Consider the following 6,056-nt stretch of genomic DNA (forward strand, 5'->3'; position numbering starts at 1 on the left):
AAACAAGGGCCAAGCATGGTGGCCTGTGGAACATTTGGGAGGTTAAGGGGGGAGAATGGCCAATATGTTTCAGTTGTGGGGTGAATTTCAGACCAGCCTAGGGTACAGTGTCTAAATAAATTAATGCAAACTAAGCAAACAAAGAAGCCAACAACCAGTATCTGATGCCTTCTCCCCAGGCAGGCTGCTGCGTTCTGCCCTGAAAGGCTGTGCATCCTACCTTCCTCTTTCAGTTATTTATATGCTCTGTCCAGAATCTTCTTTCGAAATCCACTGGCTTTATGATGACAAAATTGCAACCGACCCCATTGCTTCCTCTATCAAGTCTAAGATCAAGGGTCTAAATACAACAGGAATGACTTCTAAGGACACTGTTTTGTGTGGTCTGGAGAACAATCTATAATAGCTGTGTTTTTGGATGAGTGAGTTTATTAAGTGTATAGTTGGCAGGAGTGAAATAATAGATAGTGAGGAGCAGACAGAGAAAAGATCATCACCATCATCACCACCACCACCACCATCATCACCATCATCACCACCACCATCATCACCATCATCACCACCATCATCATCACCATCATCACCATTGCCTGGGCAACCTAATTGAAAGAGCAAGCAAAAACTAACATCATAAAATCGGGTCTCAAGACACGCAGCAGAAACCAACCCAGGAAGCTGAGGGAGTCAGAAGTTTCTGGTGGACTTTCACTCTGTGTTTGAGCTGCCCGCCGCTGAACTTCTGCCTTTCCCACTGTAGACATTTTATATCCTGGGATAAGCAATAGTAACCCCTTTTGGAAGAGGTTACCCTCATAGTGCCTTCGGGAACTTAGTGCTTTTACTCTTGGGGCTGTTTTGTTGTTCTTTTCCCATCTTGTCTCAGAGTTTTGGGAGCCATCTCATCCCCAGACAAGAGGTTTTGGGGACCTTTTTGAGACAAACATGCTTGGGTCTGGAATGGGAGTAGAGTCTGCAACCTCAATCCCAGAGTCTGCTTTCAACAAGATTAATCACGTGCCATCAAATCAAATTATCATCACAGGACAATTTACCAATAAAGTATGCATTATGCTGAGACCCTACAGTTTAGTCTTATCTCTAGATTCCAGAACTTCTTTTCCTCAAGGGTGGTCTCCTGGGACAGCAGTTGATCACCCCTCCTGGCCTTTTGGCCTCTCTGTAAGACCTCCCCTCTCTGATACTGCAGATACTTTCACCTAGAGCCCTACATGCTCACTCATGCTACCATGTATGAGCGTCTAGGCCCAGGCTCAGTTCATTCCAGACTCTGCCCAATTTACTTCCTCTGAGGCCAAGACTCAGTCACCTGAGACTTCTCTCTCGTCATGAGCTAAGCCAGTGACCGGTTTCTGTTTCAAGGGTTTTTAAAGATGAGAAAAGCAGAACAAAAGCTCACGACATTGAGTTATTTCCATCCCAGTGACTCATGGGATCATAATTTTGTGGGGTCCAGGACCACGGTGTCAGAAATCTTGTCTTCATGTCTGTTTCTCAGACAAAATAGGACCAGAGTTCCCCTGCAGTTAGCTCGTATTCAGCCCTCCCTCTGAGAAGATAGTACTCTGTGTCTGCTGCTTTGCATCAAGGAAGGAGACCAAGTCGATTGCAAAGTGTTTGGGGTTCTCATTGCCCTTCATGCATGGGGTTCCCTTAGCTGCATCCTGAACTTTAGCACACGCAGCTCTGCCCTGGCTCCTGGTTGACCCCCCCTGCCCCCTTCTAGACAATCACGGTGCTGGTTGGAAGGGTTCTGCCCAGTGGGCACCTTTATTTTACACTGCTCATGTGCCTACAGGGATGGAGAAAGCACACTGGGATTAGAAGTATACTTCTAATTTCCAGGCTTGATTAAATGGGCTATTTGTTAAATAACAAAGTACTTTTTGAACAATAGAAGAAGCCTGGCAAAGTTAAAATGAGCGCCAATCCCTTAGGGATGGAAACCAAGGAATTTGTCTCCAGAGGAGCAGGAAGGGGGCATGCTTCCTGGGTCTGAGACGTCACTCTGTTGTCAGGATCACGAGCTGTCACCTTGGTGGTTAGAGTTTCACCAGGAAACTGTACACAGCTGTCACTATCTGGTGTCAGGAGCCTTTGTGGATTTTCTCTCAGTGACCTCCCAGCATTGAGGCCAGAAGTCAAGGTTGGTTTGAAGTAGCTCTCTGGGTCATATAGGAAAGAAATAGCTCATGGTTGGGTCTACGTGAGTCTGTGTCTCCTCTCCTTTTAGTACCCAACCCAGTTCCCAAGTCACTTGGATCCTCTTGCAAAAAACCCAAACACATGTGGAGAGTAATTCTTTGTGCCAGCGGCTCTGGACATTTCTCTGCTCAGAGAACAGTCACTGTGGAAAATACCGTGTCCTCCACGCTGCTCAGCAGCTAGGTGTTTATTAGACAAGGAACTTATGGGGTGCTGCTAACTGTCAGCTCCTCTAGGTCAGTGGTTCTCGACCTCCCTAACGCTGCAACCCTTTAGTAATACAGTTCCCCATGTGTGTGACCTGCCCCCTCCAACATAAAAATATTTTCATCACTACCTCATAGCTGTAATTTTGCTACTGTTCTGAATCATAATGTAAATATCTGGTATGCAGTATACTTGATATTTGACCCCCAAAGAGGTTGGAACCCACAGGTTGAGAACCACAGCTCTAGGCTGTCTCACCACTGAGTTTAACGAAAAGGCTGCAACCCTTACACAGTGTAAAAGGGAGCCTGTGTTTAAAGCGTGCATGGTCTGTGGTATTCACACTCAACCAGAAAATTCCAAAGAAATAGGGAGTTTTGTGTGAATTGAAATGTCCCCCACCAGCCTCACATTCACAGTGGTAGGAGGGGCCTCCATGGTGGTGGATGGTTAGAGCCAGTGGTAGCCAGATTTTTTTTTGCCTGGGTGGTTATCAGAGAATCTGCTCTAAAGGAGACATGAGAAACCCCAGCAGTAGAGTCCACAAGTGAAAACTCCAGGCATATGTTATGCTGTCGTGCCCTTCAATCTCAGAGTGCCTGCTTCCTGCCAACAAATGTCAGAAAAAGAAAATGGAGCCACTGACCTGTTTGGGAACCCTTTGGGTGGGTTTGTGCTTCTTGGGCTAACAGGCTTCCTCTTGATTGGTTCTTATTCTTCACCTCATTTGCATATATGTACCCAGTAACCAGAGTATGCAGGGGTCTGTGTAACAAGGTGCTTGGCTTCTTTATTGTCAAACTCGATGGATGGCTCCCTGGAGAGGGAAAATGGATGGCTCACTCCTGCCTCAGCCTCTCGAACCTCTTTTCTTGTGTCACTCTCTTTAATGGCATGCCTGTTGTGGTGGCTATTCTTCGTTGTCTACTTGACTATTTTTTTTTTTTTTTTTTTTTTGTAACTAAATTGTTTGAAATGGGAAGAGCCACTTCTAATCCTGAGCTTTGAGGTGTGAATATCCACCTTTAATCTGGGCCACAGATTCTCCTGGCAGCCCATATAAAGGACACGGAAAAGGAAGCTTTGCCGCTTTGCCTTCTCGTCCTCTCTCTTGCTAGCAAGTTCATCCCTTCACTGACAGGAGAGCCTACTTCAGGATTCCAGTGTACACTAAAGACCAGATGAGACATCCAGCCTCATGGACTGAACAACTACTGGATTCTTGAGACTTCCATTGGTAGACAGCCATTGTCAAACTAGCTGGAACACAAGCAATTCTGATAAATTCCATTCATGTGTGTGTGTGCGTGTGTGTGTGTGCGTGCATTCTTTCTGTAGGAATTCTATAAGAACATATATGTATGTGTGTTTATGTGTGTATACCTGTATATGTTTTTGTGTATGTGTGTGTATATATTTGTGTATGTGAGTGTATGTGTTTGTATGTGTATGTGTGTATGTGTCATATGTGTGTATGTATTTGCATATGTGTATATGCATGTACATGTATGTGTGTTTGTGTGTATATGTATATGTATGTATGTGTGTATGTATATGTATGTCTGTATGTGTATGTCTGTATGTGTGTATATATGTATGTGTATGTGTGTATATATGTATGTGTGCATGTATGTGAGTGTATGTGTGTTTGTGTGTGTATGTATATGTGTATGTGTGTGCCTGTCTCTCTGTATATATGTATGTATATATGTATACTCTTTCTATAAGTACTGCTCCCCTAGAGAACCCTGACTAGTTCACCTTCTGAAGGCTTATTCAGAGGACTGCTCTCTGGATGTCGTGAGAGCTGTGACACTCACTGACAGCCTTTGGTTGGAATCCTTTTGCTACCACTAGTTGAAAGATTCTATCGTCCTCAGCTGGCTGCTCCCACATGGTGACCTTCTATTCTCCCACTTGAAGTATTATTGCCATCTGAATAAGCCCCCTCCATTTCTTCAATCCTGTCTGTCCAACCACTTCATTCTTAGAGTGGGCAAAGTCAACAGAATTCAGGAGGATTGGCTGTCTCAGCACCACAGAGGAGACTGGGGAACAGACAAATACGTTTATCTTTGTGTATTTACCATCACACCGTGTTGCTTATTAAAAATGTTTGGACCTCTGGGTCTGGGTCTTACCTGGGGGCTTGTGTTCTCTCTTAGCCGTGGATTTCAGTTTTTGCTTTAACTACTCTACAATGGACTGTCATTGCCCATGGTTATCTGCGCTACAGAGGAGTTGGAGTGTGAGAGACTATACCTTAGCATAGATCTCACAAACACACAGTTAAGGATTCACACCTTAGCATAGATCTCACAAACACACAGTAAAGGATTCACACTCAAACATAAGGCAAGGGACTTGACTACTAGGAGGGAAAATCCCAAATCACCTTGCCAGTCTCTGGGGATCACATGTAGAAACCTTTCTGTCTTTAGGACCTTCTTAGAAAGTCCACTGCCTTGTTAACAGGCAGCGCAGGAGTCGATTTCTGCTCTCAGAAGGTGAACGTGTGGTGTGCTGTCACCTCCCGTGTGGTGTGCTGTCACCTCCCCTATGGACGTAAGAGCGTGAGCAGCCAAGTCTGGAGTGCAGCGAAGGCATTCACTGTGTCCTTCACTCAACACATCATTGTTTTCTGCTGACCCCATGCCGCAGACCATCCAACACCAATGTCCCAAGCAGGTTCAGGCTGACTGACACCGGCACAGGTTCCCATAGATGTTTGCCCATCAGAAAATGGAGAGGAAGCAATGAAGTTCAGCTCTTCCTATATCCCTGCTTCTGGACACTCTCCACCCAGCCTCTTTGGGCTTCAGAAATTCCACTCTATCCAGCTCTGGGGACAATCACATGGAGCCTTACTAGGGATCCCTTTCCAGGAAGGAGCATCTCTGACCACAGCCAGGTGGTGGATGTCTTATCGTTCAATGGATACAATCAAAGCCCTGGGCACCTGGCTTCTCCTAGCTAACAAGGACTGGTCCAAGTCCTTGGGAGAAAAAAAAAAAAAGAATGAGAAGCAATTCAAGGCCTCCCAGAAGTAGCACTGTCAATTCCAACACAGCTAGAACCCTCTATGTCCCCAGGATCCCCAGGTAGGTAATGACACACTCTTATGAAAAATGTCCCCCCTGTTTGCCTTTAAATATTTAACCACTCCAAATACTTTGCTGGGGGTAAGAAGTGATGGCCGGGGCTTTCAGCTTTACACTGACTCTCTGTTTCTCATCCTTGTCCATGATCACAAAAACCAGATGGACAATTTAGTGGGAAGAGCATTTTTGTGGAATCACAAAATCTTGTCTCGTATCTCCTGTTTAAGCCCGTAGAGATTATATTCTCCTTGTGAACATCTATGAGTAGTTTGATCTCATCTTAAAGAAATTTCACAGTTTTTTTTTTCAAGAATGCGTGCTGAGAAAATTGGGTTTTTATCCTGTTGCAACTTACTCTGTTGTCAATTGAGCAGAGAGTCCGGCTCTCTCCAGTCCTCTATATGGGTTGACATGAGCTTACTCTAGCTGAATCATGAGTATGTTGGTAATTATAAAATCTTATAACTGTATGTAAAACCCCAAGACTGCATGAGATGGCATGGCCCTTTAAGACAGAGAGTCGGT

The 6,056-nt window shown here is 44.9% G+C and overlaps 1 long non-coding RNA gene across 1 annotated transcript; it reads right to left on the bottom strand.

Moving 5' to 3' along the window:
- Nucleotides 1-1,922: 1,922 nt before the first annotated feature.
- Gm36226 lies at nt 1,923-6,043 on the bottom strand. Its single transcript, XR_385236.4, has 3 exons — nt 5,887-6,043; nt 3,077-3,247; nt 1,923-2,183 (listed from the first exon to the last, which is right to left on the bottom strand). It is a non-coding gene; the product is annotated as a predicted gene, 36226 (long non-coding RNA).
- Between the last annotated feature and the right edge of the window lie 13 nt (nt 6,044-6,056).

The sequence above is a fragment of the Mus musculus genome, chromosome 17 (genome assembly GCF_000001635.26).
Source record: "Mus musculus strain C57BL/6J chromosome 17, GRCm38.p6 C57BL/6J".
Classification (NCBI taxonomy): Eukaryota; Metazoa; Chordata; class Mammalia; order Rodentia; family Muridae; genus Mus; species Mus musculus.